This window comes from Protopterus annectens, chromosome 11.part0, assembly GCF_019279795.1.
Source record: "Protopterus annectens isolate FY-2018-M chromosome 11.part0, PAN1.0, whole genome shotgun sequence".
Classification (NCBI taxonomy): domain Eukaryota; kingdom Metazoa; phylum Chordata; order Ceratodontiformes; family Protopteridae; genus Protopterus; species Protopterus annectens.
In genome coordinates this window covers 781256088-781282746 of record NC_056745.1, presented here as the reverse complement: position 1 = coordinate 781282746, position 26659 = coordinate 781256088, and positions in this window count along the sequence as shown.

Below are 26659 nucleotides of genomic sequence, written 5' to 3'. Positions count from 1 at the left end.
GCAGTGTAGCATGCAAATGAAAGTATATAGCGATTCATGACGTTGCGCAGGCATAGCGTAAGCATGTAGAATTGTAAACCAAAAAGAAACGGTTTACATGTTGTCAAACATAAAATGGGAGCCATGAAAGTGGACCAAACTTACGTATTATAATGTTAATATATGCCAGTGGCTAAATATATAGCCAATGGCATAAATCAACTTGCACAACATATAAGAAATAACATTTAATTGCATGGCCACACCAACGCAAAGTAAAACCGCAATGCATCGGTGCGCAAATGGCATCATAAGGAAAATATATTTAGATGTCATAAAACTGTAATATAATGCAATTCATGATATCCCCATAATAGTCAATGGCACGCATGCTACACCACAACCATGGCGCAAGGGTTGCTAAGGGTCTGTGACAGTGTTCCATGCGGTAACTAGGAATTAGCAGTCAATGCCATGCAAATGAGTCAAGTAATACTGAATCACAAATGTCCCGCCGGCGTAAGGATGTACCACACGGCATAGCGTTACAACACCGAGGAGTGGCATGGAGGTAAACATGACATCAAGAGAGGGGCGCGCCACCGTAGCTGTGAGCACATTGGATCATTGCTAATTCGTGTTGCATGTTGCTAAGCAAAGCCGCAGGATAGGGGTGTGGAAGTAGCCATAGCTTTGCTTAGCTGAGAGCACACAAGGTAACTGAAAGTTCATGTGAATGTGGATGAAAACGAGCATGAAACCTGGTAAACAGATGCGCGCGGCACACACCACAGCTGAAAAAGGAAGGATATGGGAAGACACTAAGGAAATGCTGCAGCATGGTAATTGGAGTACAAATGAGTAATTAACACCTAGAAACTCACAGTGGGCCATAGACAACAGCTAACAAGGCTGCTAGCAGCTACCTGCTGAACAGGAAAGGGGAGGTACCGTACAGCAAAGAAAAAACTGTTAACAGCATAACAAAGCAAACTTGCTGTAGATCAGCTGCATAACACATTTCCCAACACAATCCTGGGTTGTGGAAGCACAAAACAAGAAAGGTGGCAGCTGGATGCATGCCTGACAATGAGAGGTGAATCAGGTTGAAAATAGAAGTAAAGGGCAATAGATGAATCACGGCAGACAAGCGTAAGTCAACACCAAAGGCCCCACAATAGCGGTACCTGCTGTAAAACCAATAATTAAGATACCCTGCAGCTGGACTAGCAGAAACACACCCAATTACACCAGCATCATCCATTGCACAATAGTATAAGGTGTGAAAGCCCCACACACACACTTGTGTATTCCCAGACACTCTGCACCATTGGTGTATACAGATGGGGAACTTTTAATATGTATATGTTAGGGGCTGCCATGGCTTTGATTCACCGGCATGTGCTGGAGACTGACGGTGGTGTGGAGGATGATGCTGACAGCCATCTCAGGCACTAGAGGAGGAGACGAGTGTTCAGACCCAGGGTAATCTACCAGGGGCTACATGATCTGGAGATAGTAGAGCGTTACAGGGTGGACAGGGACATCATACAACGACTTGTTGAGCTGTGCTGGCCACGCCTCAGAGCCAGAAGTAACAGAGGGGAACCCATCCCAGTGGACATGAAGGTATGTGTAAGCTTGAGAATACTAGCCACAGGTACCTTCCAAAGGCCAACTGGAGATATCATGGGGATCTCACAGGCATCAGCATCCAGGGTACTCCACCAGTTCCTGGATGCCATGTTCCACATGCCAATGAGCACATATACTTCCCCCGAATGCAGGAGGAGTTGGCCAGCAATATGCATCTCTTCCACCGTGTGGCGGACTACCCGGAGGTACTGGGTGCAATAGACTGCATGCACATACACATCAAGTCACCACCCAGTAACAGGGTAGGTGCTACATAAACCGCAAGGGATTCCCCTCCATCAACTGCCAGGTCATGTGCAATACCCAGGGCATTATCATGGATGTGTATGCTGGCAGTCCTGGAAGCTATCACAACTCCCACATCTGGCATGCCTCACAGCTGTATCAGGTATTTGCCAGGGGGGACATCCCATATGGCCACCTGGTGGGGGATGCTGACTATGCACTGGAACCGTGGATGATGACACCCATCAGAAATGCACACAGAGCCACACAAGGACACCATAATGATGCACACGCAGAAACCAGAATCATCATAGAGTGCGTGTTTGGGATGCTGAAATCATGGTTTCATTGCTTGGACATATCTGGTGGAGCATTGCAGTATTCTACAGGAACGTGTGCCAACATCTTCATAGTATGTGCAATGCTACACAATATGATCCTGCGGAAACAGCTGCAGCAGGGACAGAATGGTGAAGGCCCTCACAGCCCACCACCATTGCCAAGGGACCCACCGGCACAGGGGTACTCAGACCATGAACACCCTGTGCTAGCCCCAGTAGGCAGACGGAGGCATGCCCAGTATGTCCATGCCTTGGCAAAGAGGGAACGTATAGCACACACACACTGACAGTGTAGGCACTCATGGACTGACACCCTTCTCCACCTGCACACACAGCAAACATGGACGGCACACACACACAACCACCTGTAAATTGTCATGTATAGGTGGCCTAATGTGTGCATCCTACATAGGTAGCCCTCAACTATTGTACACACAACCGCCATTGGCACAAGGTAAGTCAATACCTGAACAGTATATTAAGCTATCAGCATGCGTCTATACTGTATGTACAGGTTCATAGATAGATAGGTAGGTACATGCCCAACCGCCGAGGCCACTCATAAGCATAGGCAAAATGTTTCTGCTGTTGCCACCCCATCGATCAACTAACTATCCCTAAGTGGAGCAGAGCCACTTGTGGGATCCCTGGGATGTAGCTACTGTTCACCACCCACTCTACAAGGATTCCCCAGAGTGTCAGTGAGGGGTTTTGTATAATGTAATCAGGGATGTAGTTCCAAATAATGGGGAGTATCCCTGACAGGAATCTTCACAGATTTGTACATGTTACATAGTATACCTTAAACACAGCTTGCATATATATGTAGTTCTCCACAGAATAATAAACATGTGGAACACACAACCTCTGAAATGTGCGTTAATCACCCTTGCACTACCAGGGCCTGCTCTGAGAGGTAAGATATCACTGCCAGGATTAGAACACGCAACCATGTACACATTCATCACAATAGCATACCACTAAGCTACCTGAGATGTACCAATGGCAGTCGTGTATACTGACAGGATAAAACACAAAAGGTAGGAATGTGTTGAAATAGGACAAACCGGCATGTACACAATGAAAGGTGTATGGTTTATATATATATATATATATATATATATATATATATATATATATATATATATATATACACATCATCATATATATAGAGAGAGAGAGAGGGAGAGAGAGATATGTTGATTTATGGGGATATACGAGGTGTAATGTCACAATGTTAATGGACAGTTAGTCAGTGCTTCTGGTGTTGTGGTTTGGGTAGGCTCCTGTGTATACATGTGTTTCTTATGACTGTAGTGTGTGTTCTGTGTGTGGTGTGTGTTCTTGGGTTACTGTAATGTGTGGTTGTGGATTAGCTTTGTGCGTCTGTTTGCGTGACCTAGGATGTAGAATATTAAAGTAGGGGGTGGTGTGTGGGGTGCAGACATCTACATGGGGGGTGCAGGGGGGCTTGACCACCTGCTCAAAGGTAGTGTAGGATGGTTTGTTTGGATGTATTGGATAGCAGTGTGTCTGTGTGTGCATGTGTGTGTTCCATGTTCATGTTACCTTCGCAAGTTACTGTCGATGTCGGTAATGTGGGGTATGGGAGTCTGTTCCCCGGACTGTGTGCATCAGAACACTATGGTTTCGGGATTCCGTAGGTCTCTCGTATACAGCGGTTGAAGTGTTCACATATGTGCATAACATAGACCATAGCAATCACACATTCTGCCACTTCCAACCTTTATGAACAAAGGATATGGAGAGTATATGCCTATACACCATTACAAATATGTGCTATGGACATGAGCCAATGATAGTGTTACCGCCTGTTCAACTTGGCGAGGGACACTCCCTCTTTGGGCGGTTGTGTCCTGACCAAATATATTAAATGTGGCAAATGTCCTGGAATTGTAGGACATAATTATGTCCTATATGTGCTGTAATAGTTGCATACAATAGTTATTTCTGTATCTAAAGTACCTACATGGTACAGGAAACAGGATAAGCTACTAAACTGCTACAAGAATAAGCTTATAATTAGGCAATAAAGGAAAGTTCTATCTATAGTTTCCCGAAATGGACCCACTATGGACATATGAAAAGGTGGCAACCCTAGCCAAAGAGGGTCAGTCACCAACACAACTACGATGACTGCAAATACCTATGACAGAAATACACAGATATCATGTAGCCACACGTTATTATATTCAGATGTATCACCAAAGGGATTCAAGGACTAACATCACCTGCATGCTATAGAGGAACCACATAACAATTCCTTAATGAATCAGCCTGCAATTACCATTGCATTAGCCCACAAAAGGATAGGTGTTCAAATAGGGAGGGAACCCTCACGCACATAGAGATTATGGATAAAAGCAGTTCCTACTCACCTGCATTTGCTAAGCACACCCACCAACATCACCCCCACACCCAAACATATTACAATACAAACTGTAATAACATCACAAATCATTCACACACTGTACGACATCTGCAAAAGCCTTAACATACCTGGTCAGAGACACATTAACATAGCCCTATGTGAAATAGCTGCTGTTATACAATGGAACAGCTGCTGATGTAATAGGGTTTGTTTGCACTAATCCCATTTCAGAGGGTTGTGCATACACTGGGATGTGTTAGCAATTAGTGAGTAACAGCACAGTATGCTACACTTGTACACCAAATAAAGGATGTCTGGTGAGCACACTGTACACCACATAACAGTTCGTGCATAGCCATACGGCCTTGATCTGGCCAAACATCCTTGCCAGACTGAAACATCTGCAGAAGTATCAGGTACAAACAAACCCTGCATAAGTAGCACTGTTCTGAAATATAACAGCTGTACTAAACTGTTTAAATTACCACTAAAAGCCGTACTAAATGAGAAACCACAAAATTTATTTAAACGCCAAGATACAAACGTTTTTCGTCCAACACTGTGATTAGACTTCTTCAGAATAAATTCAAAACAGTAAACATTTCCTTTCAAAGCATATTTATACTGCGTGCCAAATACTCTAATAGTATAATTGATCCACTGTAATAGCTGTACTTACATGTAGAATAAAATCATCTAGCCATTACACACAGTCCATGGGAGTCATGAAGCTAATATATCTCTGTGTGTCTCCATATAGCTGTTAAAATATATCGCAATAACACATCTAGGCCATCTCCCTTGAAAGTAAGGCAAACAGACAACGTCCAAAAGGAGTACTCACTTATATACCACTGTTGCCATGGTATCGGCTAATGGAGTAGCTGCACAGTTGATGTGCATCCAATTAACTACTTTGGAACAGCAATTGGTGGACAGGATACCACATGTTACCGATATGTAACTAGAAAAGGATGTGTTATCACACATTCAAAACATTCGTATATACCAGTGGAAAGTTACAAAGAACATTGAAACACAAATTGAAAAGGATTGAATCAACTGTTAACGACACCTCGGGTTACTAATAAGATATGTAGAACAGTCAGTATGTCTGTGTATGTAGTATTATTCTGTAGTATTTAAAGTGCACACAATCCATATAGTGGAAACAGTTATCCTGTAGTGATGTATTGTTGAGCACAGTAACGCTTATAGCATTTGTGCATACTGCTGTAGGTCACAAGGCAAACACCACATGCACCACAAGGGATGCTATATAAGAGCTTTGAACAGAAATATTCCTCACCAGCCGATTTCAGTGGCAGGGCTGGTCCAACAATTATGTGTTAAAACAGAGGATAGTATATGTTGATATATTGTAACTGTAGCCATATGTATGAGTGCAATACAGAGAATAACATGTGTAAGATTGGGCCATTGTGCAAGTATGTTTTGCATTGTGGGATATTGTACCAATAACTGTGTAATGTGCAGTATTGTAGGCAGATATGTATTACAAGCTACATAGCATTACTGTAATGGTAGGCAAACATTAGTTATGTCAATTGGCATTTACAATACACAATAACAGGATACATATGTCTTTTAGTGAGCCGACAGTTTATCAGCATGATAGCAAAGTAAAATGGAAGAGCTATTTAACTATCCATGCACATAAGACATGTAATATGTGCAAAGGTAAGTTCTAGCTAGCATGTGTTGTCTTTCGCCACCCCCATAGATTGGTTTCCTGTGCCTCTGAATGGCAGAGCCAATAGTTCCCTGTGCCTCTGTCCAGCAGAACCACTGCAGTGATCCCCAGGGTACATGTCTGTCTCCCATCCACACGTCAAGGTTTCCCTTGAAGAGTGCTCATGAGGGGCTCTGCCTGATGTACATTGGAATCACGTTCCAAAGCATAGGGTGTGTCTGGGTCAGGAATCTATCCAGCCAGCACGTCCTACTCATCATTGTGGTTAGGTGTATGTCCCTAGAGCATGTGGCTCTCAGGGGCTTCTGTTTAAGTGGAGCATATCCAGCAATACAGGGTTGGACATGGGCCTTGTATGTCAAGCGGAGATCACCTGTGAGTATGCGGTATGCAACTGAGTACATCTGGAGTTTCATGGGTTGGGCTGCATAGGTCATCTGTCTGAGGTCAGTAATCCTCTTGGTGTGGTACTGGTGTGGTCTTCCAAGCTGTTGCAGTTGTCTTGTAAGGCATATCCCAAATGGGGTGTTGTATCCTTTAATGGGTCTGATATGACATGTGTAGAGTCACAACGGGCCCTCTGATTTGGATGCGAACCCATTAGAGATTGCTGATGTAATAGGGTTTGTTTGTGCTAATCCCATTTCAGAGGATTGTGCATACACTGGGATGTGTAGAAGGATATTCTAACCACCTTTTCATTATGGGTATCAAAGGAGAGATTGCTATCTACTGGTGTTCATGGATCCCATATTACCTTTTCTGTATGTAAGGGACTAGCACCTATGCGGTAGTCCGTGGGTAATTAGTTATATCCAAAGGGGATGACTATGCACTTTTAGGCATTCAGCTTGATGCCATGATATTAGCACCAGGTATCTGTCTCAGTGCGACCCTTCCAGAGGGTGTCTGCAACAGCTGGGCAAACAATTATGTCCCCTACTTTGCAGTTGTCTGCAAACCTTTTCAGCCAAAGCCCTCCTGTGCTTGTCTGTATGTCAGAGAAGTATATACCGAACATGAGGGGTCCTAGGTATACAGTCAGACCTAGGGTATGCAACTCCCACTGTGTGGGTTCTGTCCATGAGCCACTTTGCAAACCATCACATGACGTAGGGGTTAATGTTATATTGTAATATTGTATTATATTTTAACATTGTAATATTATCCAAGACCCTATAGGGTCTTGGATAATATACACACAAGGCCCCCTTCCCCCAACAGGTACACAAGCATATATCCATGTACACCACAGGGCCCTTGTACCCACAACTATGCAGGTACAAGCTGCACTCAGTCTGCATGGGACCTGCCCACATCACAGGTTGTATCATACACATATGGCAAAACAAGATGCTCTTCACGTACACATCATGTAAAACATAGCTCCATGTCAGGTTGTGTACACACTGAATGGTGCACACCAACAGGTATCACAACCCACAAAGGGAGAGACACCACAGATAATGGGAAGTACTGCACTACTACCCTGCTGTCTGAAAGGCCATGAACCTTGATCACTTAAGTGATGTCAGCAGGACAGTGGTAGATGACAGTATGGTTGATGTCACACTGCATATCTTAACCTTGCCAGGTCATAGGACATCATCACCCATACTGTGTACCACCTACACTCGGTATACTAGATGTACATTCCTATGTCACAGGAATGTTTTGCAACAGGACTGCTGGCAGAACCAACACTACAGAAGGTGTATGAATAATACATGATCATCACACCAGTGGCAGCTACAGTAAGTCAGGGTTAATGAATTATATTTCCCCTCATTGTAACCATACCTCACAGACAAACAAAGGCATCTGCCTATTGAAGTATGTGAATGACTATGACCTAGGAGCAATAGCTGACTCACATTGTCACCCCTATGTTAATAACCCTGTACCCATGAGCTACCACCTAGGCAGCAGTCATTATAATGGACACTTTTGTGTGAGGGATGCAGCTGGGCAGTTGTCTTTCCTGTGATATCTACATCACCACACCTGTCAGGGAGTCATATGTGCCAACCATAATAATGATAGGGTGCCATTCATGATTATAGAGATCATTGTCCAGCCATACAGAACACTCAAGTGACCCATATCAGATCACATATTTCCTTTAAGGGGTATTGGCCATGTGCAGATGGCCTACACCAGCCTTCCCATTCCCCATCTCCACTATGTAGCATGATGCATACCCTGAATAAATCCATGTCCAACCCAGTGATGTCGGACATGCTACATGCACTCATCCTGATCTCGACTACATACTTCATGGACATCCACCTATCACATGCTGGACAGATCCTTGTCCCATACACTTGACATAGTCCTGCCATACTTGCATTCCTGTCTGTTAAAGCTGCACATCGCTCCCCTCTCAGACATGGTGTGATGACCACATCGTAACGCATGGTATATGTATCTTTATGGATCAGTAATGTGGCACTGCTCCACCTGGCCCCACAGACCCGTCTGATGGCTACTGCCAGGTAACCTTTCATCCTAGATGCATACATGGCCCATGGCATATAGCCCACTGGTTTACTTTGACTGTACATGCTATAGTTGATATCCATCCCTGCAAATACCATCTGGCTAGCCAGTGTCCCATGTGTATCACATGTGCAACACAGGTGATACATGGCAGAATGTTGAATTGCTGTACAGTGCCGTGTAGATGTATATGGCAGAACACATACATGTAAAACCTTATGTGAGCATGTCTGCAGGGTCACAGGTCATGTCTGTTAAGGCAGTGTAAGTCCTTATATGTGACATATACACTGCATCAAGGTTGACTGCATTAATGTGGACACATCCAGCCATGTGCTGAGAGGTAGGAACACCAGTAGAGGCAAACAGACATGCCCACATCAAGACAGCAACCACATGGAGTATGAGTAATGTAATCAGGTGACACACACACACATATATGGTGATAATATCACTCAACATTGAGTGTCACATGTGTGTGAGACACAAACATGTCAGTGTCATGTAGGTTTGCAAATGCAACTGTTTAAACTGAATTAATGCAATACACATGTATGTTCAGCTGTAGCTCTGTATGTCTCTGAGGTACTGTGACCTGTCTCCATCATTATGTCTTCCAGGTATGCTGCGTGCAAGGCTTCCCCCTTTTACATGCTTGGAGGATGAGGCCCTCATCCCATACCTACTCAACAATCATGACATCCTGTTCAGCCATGTGCCACAGGATGCCCTGTGGATGAAACTTTGCAGGAGGGTTAATGATGTGGGTGGCCACAACTGCACCTACCAGCAGGTGCACAGACACTGTACAGAACTCATTAGACAGGTGAAACAGCGTGCAAATGCAATCACCAGGGAACAAGGTGCAATAGGTGGTGGACAACTAACCCAACCCCCAGTCACACGTACCGAAGAGCTACTGGCCAACCTGGGGACACCTGCATAACCACATCCACAAGTCTAAGCCGATATTGTGGAGGTGGGTGTCTCTCAACCACTGAGCCTGGAGTTGCCTGGTAAGTCAGTACTGCACCTATAACAACTATATTCCATATAGCTGCATGTGTCACTGTGCAATATGTAATGTAACATCATATGCAAGACATGTATACACACATGCCACATACTATAGTATGCTACTCTGTGTATGTACAACAACCACAAAACATTCTATAGTATAGTCTAATGCACTGGTGTATGTGTTATGCACATTGCTCCTTGTAGCCTTTATACAGGGGTGGATTATGCCCATACTGCTGTGTTACTCCTATTTAGGTACCTCTGCCATTCTGCTGCGACAGTAGCCCATTGCAGGTGAGAGTGTTATTATTTATCAGGAACCGCAATGCACAAATCTATCTGACATTTGGCCATTCACAACATGTATACATAATGTATGGTCCTGTCACAATATACAGGTCGGACCTGCAATGCATCACAATGACTATCCACGTGCAACACTTGCAAACTATGTGAATCATCTCACTGACATGAATCCTCACAAACTTTATTGCCAGATGTGTTGACAGCTGTGCATACAATGGTGGAGGTGCTGTTCACTTTAGAAACGTACTACAGATCTGATCTACACATGTGGTGAATACAAACAGTACTACACAGTGGGCTGGAGTATGGCCAGCACACAGGTTTCACCGGTGTGGATTATAGCCCTGCTATGAATGTTACACAATGTGATGTGCTATCTTGACATGTCCAAGACATCTATTGGCCTGGCTGCTACACTGCCTACCTAACCTGAAAACATATCCCACATACCACCCATTATCTGCATAACCCTGTTGTCAGTGGAACATATATGTCATATGGGACAACACAGACATGTGAAATAGATGTCCATCACAATAATCTGGACAACACATGTACACACATGGCCATGGAGGATGATCAGAGACATGGAGCAACACACACAGTAGATGTGTTGTGCTTGTGTGTACACCCTGTCGTAAAATGGCTACACATGGTTCAGCCATGGCCTTTGTATAATGGTCATAATGTAGATGTGGAACACTAGACATCCTACAGGCCTGTGCACATCTTGTGTAGGCGTAACATCAATCCACCACATAAGATGTGATGAACATTGTGAGGGTGTTGCAACATGACAGCAGTCAGCTGTACAGTATCCACATCAGGCCACAGATACAGTGCATTCCCATTGCTGGTGATGGACATAAATGCCATACTAGCTCCTCGTGTGTGTGTGTGTGTGTGTGTGTGTGTGTGTGTGTGTGTGTGTGTGTGTGTGTGTGTGTGTGTGTGTGTGTGTGTGTGTGTGTGTGTGTGTGGTACACAGATGTCATGTGGGACATGGTGTACTGATGTGTTTTCCATGTCTGCCCATAGTTGCCAGGCTGCAGCAATATGGTTGCAGATGTTCAGGGGTGTCATCCGTATACCCATCAGAGACCTGTGTCACAACTTCCACATCATTGTTTAGTATGTATACACTTCAGTGACGTGGGTCACATTACACAGTATATATGTATTGTATCTGAACGCAGTCATGGCTATGAACCCTATCTGTAACTCACACTGTATAGCACTAGAGATGCCTCAAGAATCCCTGCAATGGCCAGCACATCAGCTAAATTTGCAGTATATCTGTAGGGTGGACAGACAACACTGAATTGGTACACCATTGCCCCACTGTATATTTGACAGGACACCATTGTGTTAAACATGTATGTATGTCATTGCACACGTCAGCAGATCACATGTCATACTACATGTGATTATCAAGGTCATATGCTACACATCAGGCAGGTGTACTGTTAACCTGTGCTGGTCCACATGGTGTAACACAGGGATGTATGCTAACCACTACTATGATTGTGCAATTTGCATGTTGTCTGCTATGACACATGCATGCTGTTGTGTGCAATCTAGGGATGTATGATAACTACCACTATTATTGTCTGCACTGCATGCCATCTGCTGTGTGACATGCATGTTGCATGCCTCCTGTCATATCACATGCGTGTGTGTGTGTGTGTGTGTGTGTGCGTGTGTGCGTGTGTGTGTGTGTGTGTATGTGTGTGTGTGTGTGTGTGTGTGTCTATTGTATAGATTGTAATGTACAGTTCTTGTCTGCCCCCACAGGTGATGTAGGTGCATTGCCCTCCTGCAGTACATCAGATGTTAGCGTCCCCACAGACTCTAGCAGTGATGATGAATGTATGATTGGGACACAGGCAGAGTTGTCAGGGGCTGAAACTGTGCCATTGGTTGTCATTCCATCTATATCCACCTCATCCTCATACACAGATCCCATTCCTGCACATACCTCATCACCAGTGGCCAAAGAGGAAGGACAGTTGGCGTGTGGTAGCTTAGAACAGGAAAGTGTGCAGGCTATGGAAGGTGTGCCTGCACACCATGGTGTCAGCCAAACTACTGGTGGTACCCCATACAGGCACGTGGCAAGTGTTACTCGTAGGAGGACCTCTGGCCAAGATGCTCCTGCATGACAGAGCACAGCAGCTGGTGTCAGCAGACACATGTTTCAGGCTGTAATGGAGGCACAGACACGTGCTGAACAGTCTAACAGAGAAGATCAGAGGCTACAGAGGGCTGCTGTCTGTTCTTTAAATAACAGCATCCAGGCAATGGTAAATGCTCAACAGCAGATTGCTGATGCTTTGGATAGACGGTTGGGTGACATGGCTGGAGTCCTGGACCGTGGCATGACAGTCCACGACCGTGAGCTGTCTGTGTTGGAACATCTGGTAGGAGTGAGGTGTCAGACACATGGACGTAGGCCCACTACATCACCTGTGTCAGGTCTACGTGAACGAGCTACCTCACATGCCCGATACCATAGTGACAGTAGCAGCAGCAATGGATCTGGTGTGCTGGCCACACCATGACACAGCAGGCCACATGCACATGGCCCAGGACAGCCCCAACAGGGACATGGTTCCAGTGGACTAGTGACATCAGACAGTACCCAATCCGCACCTCTGTCTGGTAGTGCCCCTGCAACCCCTAGCAGGCACAGGTCACATGTCCATGGTCGGACACCGTGAACTGTAAAACCTCACCTGTACAGTCTGCAGCTGTCAATAATACCCCTGTGTAGGCCAGACACAAGGGAGAACTGTGTGCAGACATAAATGCACTCACTGGACACATATGTAGGGCACTGCAACACACACATGCATGACATCCACACATGCCCAATTAGATCAAAGGCCCAAACCCACACACATGATGTCATCCAATGGTGCCGCCTAGGCCTCTGGCAAATATTAACACCCTGTGCATATGATGATGCCTGTGCCGTATCCCTGACATCCACACCATTGGTGCAGGGACATGCTCATATGTTCTGATGCACAGGGTGAACAGACTAGGATGATACATGTAGTTTACAAATGTTGAGGACTGTTGACAGGCAGCAGATATACCATGTAGTACAGGTGTACAATACTGTTAACAGTATGTGTCTTGTGTAACAAAAGTGCAGCCTAGGCCTCCTGCAAACATTAACACCCTGTGCATGTAATGATGCCTGTGCCACATCCCTGACATGCACACCATCGGTGCAGGGACATGCTCATATGGTCTGATGCAGAGGGTGAACCGACTAGGATGATATGTGTAGTTTACAAATGTTGAGGACTGTTGACAGTCAGCAGATATATCATGTAGTACAGATGTACAATACTGTTAACAGTATGTGTCTTGTGTAACAACAGTGCAGCCAAGGCCTCCAGCAAATAATAACACCCTGTGCATATGATGATGCCTGTGCTGCATCCCTGACATCCACACCATCAGTGCAGGGACATACTCATATGGTCTGATGCACAGGGTGAACAGACTAGGATGGTATGTGTAGTTTACAAATGTTGAGGTCTGTTGACAGTCAGTAGATATACCATGTAGTACAGGTGTACAATACTGTTAACAGTATGTGTCTTGTGTAACAACAGTGCAGCCTAGGCCTCCGGCAAACATTAACACCCTGTGCAATATGATGATACCTGTGCCGCATCCCTGACATCCACACCATCGGTGCAGGGACATGCTCATATGGTCTGATGTACAGGGTGAACATAGTAGGATGATATGTGTAGTTTACAAATGTCGAGGACTGTTGACAGGCAGCAGATATACCATGTAGTACAGGTGTACAATACTGTTAACAATATGTGTCTTGTGTACCAACATTGCAGCCTAGGCCTCCGGCAAACATTAACACCCTGTGCATATAATGATGCCTGTGCTGCATCCCTGACATCCACACCATCGGTGCAGGGACATGCTCATATGGTCTGATGCACAGGGTGAACAGAGTAGGATGATATGTGTAGTTTACAAATGTCGAGGACTGTTGACAGGCAGCAGATATACCATGTAGTACAGGTGTACAATACTGTTAACAGTATGTGTCTTGTGCAACAACATTGCAGCCTAGGCCTCCGGCAAACATTAACACCCTGTGCATATAATAATGCCTGTGCCGCATCCCTGACATCCACACTATCAGTGCAGGAACATGCTCATATGGTCTGATACACAGGGTGAACAGACTAGGATGATATGTGTAGTTTACAAATGTTGAGGACTGTTGACAGTCAGCAGATATACCATGTAGCACAGGTGTACAATACTGTTAACAGTATGTGTCTTGTGTAACAACAGTGCAGCCTAGGCCTCTGGCAAGCATTAACACCCTGTGCATATGATGATGCCTGTGCCACATCCCTGACATCCACACCATCGGTGCAGGGACATGCTCATATGGTCTGATGCACATGGTGAACAGACTAGGATGATATGTGTAGTTTACAAATGTTGAGGACTGTTGACAGTCAGCAGATATACCATGCAGTACAGGTGTACAATACTGTTAACAGTATGTGTCTTGTGTAACAACAGTAAATGCATGTTGGTCATGATGTTCTGCTGTCCTTCTTCAGGTCTAGTTGCACGTGCCGGTGGATGTCAGTGTTTGCAGTTAAGTGTCCCATATGTCAATGTGGACTACTCGCAGGTATGTATGAATATACCAGCATGCACTGTGTAGCTGCCACATACCAGTGAGAATGTCCCATGTTACAAACATGTCTACCATTCCAAGAGCATGATAGCTGTGTATTAAGCTACTGTGGCCACAGATGTGACATCCATAAAGGGTGACATCACAGGTACAGTCACATGGAGTGGTGAGGTAAAAGAGTGGTCTAGCTGATTACAAGGGTAGAGGCCAGTGGGAAGTGTGATGCCTCAATGGGAATCAGTAATACATGTTCCCATGACAGGATGCCAACACACAACTGCACCCACACACTCAGGTATTAACACACATGTATTCAGTGACACTGTAACACACACACACACACACACACACACACACACACACACACACACACACACACACACACACACACACACACACACACACACACACACACACACACACACACACTCATGGCTTCAACGACACAGTAACACATACTCGCACACAGTTCCTACTGGTGGGATGATGACCCCTGCCTATGTGCAAATCATCATTACAGTACTGTGCACCTACATGACAAGCCACAGAGAATACACATGTACAGGTAGTCAGTACGGCCTAAGATTGGGGACATCAACACGGATAGTTGAATGCATCGCCTGGATGGTGGGAGGGGTCTTATCAGTTCAGTATGGTAACATACATCCTCACCCCAGGGACCAGTCAGCCCTACATACACACACTGTGGCATTCAGTAATTAATACATCTATGTCATGCACATACAGATACCTCACATGTGTGAGATACACGCCCCTGCCTATGTCCTGCTTTCTACATTGCAGTCTGTACAGATGTGTACACTAGTGTACATGAGAGTAAGTAACAATTGAGATGTATTCCCCACAATACGTGACATATATGGACACACACGCAACCACACATGCCAGTACTGTGAATCTCAGACCTGCCTAGCTCATGTTATGGATGTCAGACATAGAGCAGTATTGCACACATTACAAACTGTACTGACGCTTCCTGTGCCAACAGTGCTGATATATGCACTAGGGATATCATATCTATTAACAGGTGTCAAGTGATTTACCTTCGCTGTCACCCTGACCGCTGTCTATGTTGTGTGTTATGTCCTTCAATTAATGAAACCATTGCTTACTGGTTACACAGGGTATTGTAGGACCGCTTGTGACATACCTGTGAGCTGTCCACAGCAAACATCCATCTGCAAAGATGCCCCGCCACTTAGTTATTTCAACACATCTGTCCATACCTGTGGTACATCTTTCTGTACATTCAGCATATCACCATATGCAGTTGGCAATGTTGACGCTGCATTGCAGCTGCATGATGTACTAGGAAACACGCTACCTGCACACATCAGCAACTGCACACGCATGTTATTTGAACACACAACACTACGTGTACAGGTGTGTAGGTCCTACAATCCTGACATTTGGTCATGTTTGTAGGCATTGCAATTGGTGGATATGTGTAATGACATACATGACACATGGACTGTTGTATGTTATGATGGGTGTCCAGTACAGAGGGAATGTTACCTCGGTCAGCATTGATATCACACCTTATGGACTGTTAGCATTCAGCAGCCATGGACCTACATTCCATGTGCATGTGTGTAATGGCTGTAGCCACCTGTTTGCACAAAGGATTACAACAGCTATGCTATTTACCGGTATGTTGTGTGTGTGGCATGTACATACCCAGGGCACGTACATGTACGCCATATCCATACATGAGGGTGTGTACTGGTGTACAGCAACAGACATCTGCTAATGGTGGACAGTACTGAGGACCCTCGGTATGTGTACAGCTGATCTGGTCACAAACAGTGGTATCATTGCATTGCATAACACATGATGAAACTGTGTCAGTACATGTGTATTGTCTACAGTTGATGTAGAGCTTAGTACAGTACACAGGTCAAGGGTCACATGGTGGTGTACTCGTCTGTCATACAACATGTATGGTTGCATGTTGGTGGTCTGAGGGCATGGTGGTGTCTGCAGTTTACATCCTAGAATGCAGCATGTGACACTGTGTCCTGCACATGGCTCATCTGTGATGCCTTTCATGGGGGAATCGGTCAGTACATGTGAGTGGCCTTTATGTATGTGGGTACACCACCTGGAGCATTCCTTACCTGTGTTATGGCCCAGATGTCTGGTTCTGAGGTATATTGTGGTAGTGTTAGGTTCTGAGGTATATGGTGGGTGTGCTGTTGTGCACTACAGAGACATCAGCCAGGTGTTCCTCACTTTACAGATGTCAGTACTCCCCATTGTTGGATCTACAGTGGCCAGCTGTGAATATGGATGCTACACATCTAGCACTGGTTAGCATAAGAAAACAATGCAGTTGTCCTGCAGGTGTATGGGAGTTAACCTGTGTTTAGGACATTTGCCTTGGAATGGCACTGTGTGGTTGGATGCGACTTGGGTAATATCCACACTCTCTTGTATCATGGATGCATGTGATATGTGACAAAGGCCTGCCTACTATCAGCCATGTCATCCCAGAATGACAGCTGATTTCTAAAAGACCGGTTTCAAGTATATGTAGGGCAGCATTCCCGCTAACAATGACAACTGCTAACACCAGAGCCCATTACAATGTGTTCTTTACATCTACCTGTAATAGCATGGCTACTGCGGCCATCTGTGTTTAGCATCAGAGTGCATCCCAGTCAGCCCTGTGCTACTAGGAGTATGAGCATGCCCAGCATATCCTTGTGTAGATGGACACATAGTAGTGCATTCCAAGCAGCCCTGTGCTACTAAGTGTGTGAGCATGCCCCTGTGCTACTAAGTGTATGAGCATGCCCAGTATATCCTTGTGTAGATGGACAAATAGGGCATTCTGAAGAGCCCTGTGTTACTAAGTGTGTGAGCATGCCCCTGTGCTACTAAGTGTGTGAGCATGCCCCCTGTGCTACCAAGTGTATAAGCATGCCCATTATATCCTTGTGTAGATGGACACATAGTGCATTCCAAGCAGCCTTGTGCTACTAAGTGTGTGAGCATCCCCCCTGTGCTACTAAGTGTATGAGCATGCTCAGTATATCCTTGTGTAGATGGACACATAGTGCATTCCAAACAGCCCTGTGCTACTAAGTGTGTGAGCATGCCCAGTGACACCTTGTGTTGGTTATGTGCCTCTGTGTATGGGCATGGCCATTGTAACCCTGTATAGTGGTAGTAGTCATCCATTCCACAGATGGGCATACTCCAGGTCAGGATGGATTCATACTTTAAACACACAGGTTCACAGGTATGTACATCTTAACTTCCAGCATCCCTGTTGATGTCCGCATTCCCAGACGGTCATAATGACAGCCTTGACATGTGTAGTCTGTGTGGCGTGATTTGTATATATATATATATATATATATATATATATATATATATATATATATATATATAGTATTGTAATAGTAACCTGTAAATAAGCAGGTGCTCCGTACCCGACACTGGCGTGTGTGTGTGTATGTCTGTTCCCGTTTGCTGGTGGACTCTAAATTGCTTTTAGACTGCCCACACTCCATACATTTCTTATACCCACTGTTAGCAAGGCCGATAATGTCACCCATCTACAAATACACCTCTGGGAGGGCTGTGCCCCAGTAATCTCGGTAGCGTGTTCTGTAACTTCGTAATGCTGTAGTGTAATAAAGTAGTAAGGTTGGTGTTCTAGTCCCACACCTTCTGTGTGTGCATGTGTGTGTCTCCCCGTTTGCCTGAAGACTGAGTAATACCTTTATACTGCTCACACTCTATTCATTTCTTATACCCACTGTTAGCAAGGCCGATGATGTCACCCATCTACAAATACACCTCTGGGAGTGCTGTGTCCCAGTAATCTTGGTAGCGCGTTCTGTGACTGCATAATGCTGTAGTGTAATAAAGTAGTTAGGTCGGTGTTCTAGTTCCACACTTTGTGTGTGTGTGTGTGTGTGTGTGTGTGTGTGTGTGTGTGTGTGTGTGTGTGTGTGTGTGTGTGTGTGTGTGTATGTGTGTGTGTGTGTGTCCATTTGCCTGAGGACTGAGTAATACCTTTATACTGCTCACACTCCATACATTTCTTATACCCACCATTAGCAAGGCCGATGATGTCACCCGTCTACAAATACACCTCTGGGAGTGCTGTGTCCCAGTAATCTCAGTAGCACGTTCTGTAATTGCATAATGCTGTAGTGTAATAAAGTAGTTAGATCAGTGTTCTACTCCCACCTTGCCGTGTGTGTGCATGTGCCTTCCTGTTTGCCTGAGGACTGAGTAATACCTTTATACTGCTCACACTCTATACATTTCTTATACCCACCGTTAGCAAGGCCGATGATGTCACCTATCTACAAATACACCTCTGGGAGTGCTGTGTTCCAGTAATCTCAGTAGCGCATTCTGTAACTGTGTAATGCTGTAGTGTGATAAAGTAGTTAGGGCGGTGTTCTAGTCCCACACTTGTCATGTGTGTGTGTGTGTGTGTGTGTCTCTCCATTTGCCTGAGGACTGAGTAATACCTGTATACTTCTCACACTCCATACTTTTCTTATATCCACTGTTAGCAAGTCCGATGATGTCACCCATCTACAAATACACCTCTGGGAGTGGCTGTGTCCCAGTAATCTCAGTAACGCATTCTGTAACTGCGTAATGCTGTAGAGTAAGAAAGTAATTAGGTCAGTATTCTCGTCCCACACTTGCCGTGTGTGTGTGTCTCCCCATTTGCCTGAGGGCTGAGTAATGCCTTTATACTGCTCACACTCCATACATTTCTTATACCCACTGTTAGCAAGGCTGATGATGTCACCCATCTACAACTACACCTCTGGGAGTGCTGTGTCCCAGTAATCTCGATAGCGCATTCTGTAACTGCGTAATGCTGTAGTGTAATAAAGTAGTTAGGTCGGTGTTCTAGTCCTACACTTGCTGTGTGTGTGTGTCTCCCCGTTTGCCTGAGGACTGAGTAATATCTTTATACTGCTCACACTCCATACATTTCTTATACCCACCATTAGCAAGGCCGATGATGTTAACCATCTACAAATACACCTCTGGGATTGCTGTGTTCCAGTAATCTTGGTAGTGCGTTGTGTAACTGCATAATGCTATAGAGTAATAAAGTAGTTAGGTCAGTTTTCTAGTCCCACACTTGCCATGTCTGTCTATGTCCCCGTTTGCCTGAGGACTGAGTAAGGCTTTTATACTGCTCACACTCCATACATTTCTTATACCCAGCGTTACCAAGGGCGATGATATCACCCATCTACAAATACACCTCTGGGAGTGCTGTGTCCCAGTAATCTCGGTAGCATGTTCTGTAACTGCGTAATGGTGTAGTAAAGTAGTTAGGTCAGGGTTCTAATCCCAGACATACCAAGTGTGTGCATGTCACCTGCATGAGACAAGTGCAGTGCTTTGTAGTATTCGCTGTAGCACGTGCCCGAAACATGTGTTGCTGCAGTGTGATACGGTAGGGGTTTGTATACAGGACATGGCAAGTGTGTGTTGTCTGTCAGAGCCTGTGTAGAGCTGGCCGTGATTGTCTTAGCATTGGACATGTTTGGGAGCGGGTTTTGTAGTTTTCTTATATAGTATCCATCTTATGACACATTGGCCACCTCACGATGAGTACAGCTGTCAGTCAGCCACGGCACTGTGTTGGCAAGCCATACCCATACATCTGGCAAAAGGGCTGGTGAACTAAGTATGCAGCTCTACTAGTACCCGGTATATGTCCCGCACCCATGTGCCATGCACATACAACCTTGCCTAGGATATCCCACTATGTTGCTAATAACATGCACATTGAGGACAGATAGTAGGCATGGTGTGACCGCAGTGGCCTGCAGAGGACATGGCACCCTGTACAGTGGTACAATAGGCACATATATGCGGACATTGTGCCTTCACTATGTTCCACACTGAATGGCTGCAACATATGTGGTGCCATCATATGTGATCCACTAAGGCCAGACAATGCTGTACACAAGTGCCCTGTATGGATTCATGCCACTGACACCAGGGAATACCTGTCCATTTTATACATGCAGGTGCAGGGCTGACCTGCTCACTGTAAGCAGGTTTTGGCACACCAGGCCAGTATTGGCATATTAGGGTATAAGAAGCTGTGTACACTACATGTGTCTGCCAAACCAGGTACACCTGTACATGTCACTGTACAGTATTGTGGAACATGCATATCCCAGGCAATGTCCATGTGAAGGACTATCAAACACAGACACGGCATGCATTGCAAAGCTATGGCCCTACACATTGGTAACCATGATGTCAGGCCAGATATTACAGTACACATCTGTGTGAGACATTGCAGGCACTACACATCTGCACTGCACACCATTGTCGGGTGATGCAATGGCAAGGATTACTCCTCACCCAGCCTTGTACAGCCATCTTGCACAGCCAAACACTACACACCAATGGAGCAATGCATACCTGCATGACAGTACTGGCACCCTGTGTCTGCATGTGGGTTGTGATGCTCCCATCCACAGTCACTCCCAGTATAAACCTCATTGGCATGCCAACAGCTGTCAAGCACTTTTACATGGCTTAGCCCATTGAACCTCCAGATATCCCCTGTGGTGCATGTGGTCCTGTGCATTACTGCAGTGTGGCAAACTAAGTAGCTACATTGTGTATTTGCCACCCTGGCAAAAATGTCAATGCGTGTCCATTAGATTGTGGTTGTGGTGATAATGGCATCCATTCACGTGGACTGGCATGTGTGCCACACCTTATGTATGTCTACTATATCTGTTGTAGATGGCATTCACTCACCTACACACATGTTCTTACAGCACTGCAACATACCGCCTCTGTGGCACATGTAGTAACATCATGCACATGTAATAGTAATGAGTAGTCAGGGGTTTGCCACTGTACTATTCAGCGTGTGGCAGAGTATGGTTAAGTCTCCAAGCTCTTCCCTGGTGTACATTGCCTGTCCTGCACACAGATTCTCTGATGGATGTGAAGGTGTACACCTGCACAGCAGCAGCATGTGTATTGTAATGGATGGAAATGGTCAGGTGATGGCCTCTGCACCTATTGCAGTCCTCCTCTAGCTGATTGCATGTGGTACAGCTGTGATGGTGTTCCCATAACCATCCGCATGATAAACACAGCACACTATCTAGGGAAACATGTTATTATCTGGCCATGACAGTTGCTGTGAGTGGTACCTGGATGTGGTGTTCTGACACAGCATCGCAGATGATATCTGGATGTACCTCAATCATTTTCAACAGTGGGAAATAGCCTAATGACAGGAGGGTGATGTGCCACACAACTACAGCATGTAAGTGTAGCTATGCTGCATTGAGACTACTGCCTGTTTAACATGTGCGTGGTAATGGCTATTCTGCATGTTAAAATACAGACATGACAGTACTCTGTTCATGGGGGAACCCCATCTGTAGGGCCATCTGTGAACAGGTCAGTGTGTACAACCATTTGTTTCCTGTGTTACACACTGAACACACTTCTGTGCACAGCAGAAGCATGGTGTGGGGATTGCAGACAGTACATGATGATAGGGATGTGTTACTCCCACCACATCCCTGACTGGATATGTGTCACATGAGACAGTGGTATGGCTGACACTGTGTGTGATTCCCAGTGACAAGCCAATGATGGCAACTGTTCATAGCTGTGGTCACACATCTACTACACATTGTACAGTTGCCATGCGATATATATGCATGTGTTGTTCTCCCTCTGGAAATGTATACCATCTGTTGGGTTGCTGGTGATATCTATGCATACTGCTGTAGGTAATCCTGTATGCTGTTGTCTATCACTAAGCCATATGTGGGTTTAAAATGCAACACCATAGGCCGAATGAGTTTGTAGGTCCCGGCAGATCCTCCTGTCCCACTTCAGCTGATCATGGCACCGGGCACTAGCACATCTGGGGCCAGCCATTAACATCAACCTGTGTTGGCTCTGCACCACCTTCTGGTGGTACCACCACTGAGGATGGAGCACGTCCTCCTTGGGAGCTGGACCAGACAGGTACATATCTGCTGTTGTGCGGTCCCGGACATGTTGCGTAGGTGGCTCCCTAAGGGGTTACGCAGCCAGATACGCCAGTTCAAGGGCAGAGTGTCACATTAACAGGGTGATGCTGCCCCTCCTGGACAGCCCCCAGCACTGCCTCCTTTGCAGCTGTGTAGGTGCAGTGGCAGTTGCACATGGCTGGAGACCTCCATCCCACTGTTCTCATGTGCTTTTGAATGCCGAAGACCCATCCCCATCCAAGGTGTATCCCCCCCACATGTGTCATATACCAACCCTGTATGCTGTCATTTCTGTGTTCCTACCTATCCTCCACAGCCATACCTACACTCCTTCCCCAACATCTGACCCTCACCTATGGACATATAAGGCCATTCAGCTCCTAGGACACCATTTGCCTTATACATAGCTGTCCATTACACACACATGCCCACTGGACACATGAAACTCTTGTAATATGCATCATAACATGCTACTATTATCCTCACCACTGTCCCTCATGCACCCGGTCCTGGTATGCACATTACTCCTACATGGTTCAGGTACATGTGAGGAGGATGACCCTATTGTACACAAAACACCACCGGTCCTTCTATGGTTACCCCATTTACCTTTATCATGATGATGATGTTGCACACAGCACATTGCAGGAGTACTGTTCACACATAATGATTGGACAGGTACTGATGTGTTAATGTACATTACATGCACAGAGTGATGCATACGGCCAATGTACAACTATTGTCTGTCTGAGGGAGTCTTGTGATCACATAGAGCAACACCACTACATAATACAGGCATCGTTGGTGTTTCCCGTTTCATTTGTTTGTAATGTATTGTTGCCACATGGCATGTCCCTGATACATCTCTCTCTATATATATATGTATGTACCTATATGCTGGACATAAACACTCACATGTACGTCTACATGATGGGATACATTCCAATACTGTTGAATGACTGCACTGTATGATATCCTCTGTTTACAGCCTCTTATGCTCGATTAGCATATACATTGCTTAACCAATGCAATACTCGCATACTGGTAGCCAAATACACTTATACCCGCTCATTCCCGCACTTGCTAATGCACCGGCATTGGTGCTTGCATCTGTCACTCACACCACTGGGTGTGAGTGAGGACCACAACATTAACTTGTGATGCCTATTACATCATACTACATGACTCCAGTATCGGGATTGGCCACACATTAGGCGACGGCATCGCGTTTGACTGCACGGAATCTGCAGCCTGTCCAGTGACACAATCATATTTGTGTGTACCTCATACAATGTGCCACCTTGTGATGCCTATTACATCAGAATACATGAATACAGTATCAGAAATGGCTGTCTATTAGGCGACGGCATGACGTTCATCTGTACGGAATCAGCGGCCTGTCCGGAGAATCATTCATATTCATGTGCTTCTCTTAGGCATACCTTGTGATGCCTATCACATCAGACTACATGACTACAGTCATAGCCGGCCTTAGGCATGGGCCAACTAAGTGGCCGCCTAGGGCACCACTTTAGTGGGTGCACTTTACCAGTATTTATTTGATGTAGGTAGACCAGGATGGGGGCACTGGGTGGTGTGGTGGGGGGTGCCATTGTGCCTTCTGCCTAGGGCACCAGTTGACCTAAGGCCACTCCTGACTACAGTATCGGGAATGGCTGCCCATTAGGCGACCGCATGGCATTCGAATGTACGAAATCAGTGGCCTGTCCAGTGAATCATTCATAATTGTGTGTTCCTCTTACAATCTGCTCCCACCTTGTAATGCCTATCACATCGGACTACATGACTACAGTATCAGGAATGGCTGCCCATTAGGCGACGGTATGGCATTCGACTGTATGGAATCAGTGGCCTTTCCAGTGAATTAATCATATTTGTGTGTTCCTCATACACTCTGCTCCCATCTGGCTGATACATGGGAACCGAGACCCTGCATTACAAACAAGTAGTTGGGTTGTGGTAGCCACATCCGTCGGACGGGTCATGAGACCACATACCTTTTATAGGTTTGCCACCTTCTCAATTGGCCAAGGTAGGACTTTAGGGTTACCACCTGTCCCACTTTGCGAGGAACAGTGTGAAAATAATCAAGTCATAGTTAACGATTGGCAGTAGATATTTGTGTACCGAGTTGTCAGCCCTGATGCACAACCTTCAACGAAGGTACACCTATTTGTGCATGTCTCCACACAGAAGATGCTTTAGCTGAGAATCGAACAGGACAACGTCTTACTGTGAGGTGACAATGCTACCGCAGCACCACCACCACAGTTTAGACAATATAGGTAGTCTTTGCCCTAAATCACAGGACATTTGTCTTAATTACAGTTATTATGCAGGGCACAACTGCCCACAGGGGAGTGTCCCTCGCAAAGGTGGACAGGTGGTAACCCCAAACCTTTTATTCTATCAATCTTCTAAGGTAGTCATGAACATGCTTTCTCTCACTATCAGACCTCTCATACGAATGGGGAAGAATAAACACTGAATCAGGGACACTGCATAATGACCTCAGGGACACATTTAGAAGGTTGGTGCTAGTAACCTGACACATTGATGGACACAGAGCACATATGTATTCATACACATTGTCTGAGGTGCATGCAGTTTATGACTCTTACATGTTGTCATTATTCATTATGTGTTTTCCACCACCTTTCCTCGTAATATCACTAGTTCTAGGATGGTTTAGTTGAGACTGTGTTAAGATTCTGATTCATAATCACAGACGTCCCTGGAAATCGGGGACAGTTCAATGATATGGTCCCTATGTATTCCCCCAATGGTTTACAGACTGTCCAGTAGATGTGCTGTTATAGTTTGGGAGGTATGGGCATCTGCTATACCCACATCGGAATATTACTTACACCCACGGGGTGGTCATAATACATGTCTGCCAGCCAACACCAGCACGCCTAGCCCCATAGTCGCATACCCATAGTTTCCCCACCTGCAACTACTCTACATCACTCATCTTTACTGTGGGAGCAGGCGGACCCAGGTGGGATATGAACACACCACTACACACTGCCCACTCTCCCCGTTTCGGGACACATGTCATATGTTGTGTCAACCCATTTGTTATCAGGCTTGCACAACCTACTGTTCTGTGTACAGCTACATCCTGGTCGTAATGGTGTTCCCCCATTGGTTGAAGGTACCAAATTTTTGGTGTCCCGCTTGGAACGTCGCTGTCCATGTTTAAAGTGCAGACCTTGTAGATCTCTCCCACTGGTAGTTAACTGCCAGTGGTCTGGAAAGCAGTGTTGTATTTACCTTTATTGCGTGTCTGTATGTCTCACTGGCCTAGCTGGGGTGGGTGATAAGTAGACGTTTGTTGAGTGGACCTCCCACCAACATATGCCCGGTCTAAACATGTTACCAGTAACTGCTGTAACATAACCTAGGTATATACATGTGTATTTCACTGTAACATATATATATATATATATATATATGTATATATATATATATATATATATATATTTATACATATATACATATATATATATATATATATATATATATATATATATATATATTTACATTAATATATACAGACATATCTGCATATGTATTCATACATGTATATTCATATCTTGCTGTTTTATATATATATATATATATATATATATATATATATATATATATATATATATATATATATATATATATATATATATAAAAATTATATATATGTACATCAGTGTGTCAATACATTCCTCACTCATACACCCTTACACATGCGTAATGATGTTTATAAGCTTCAAC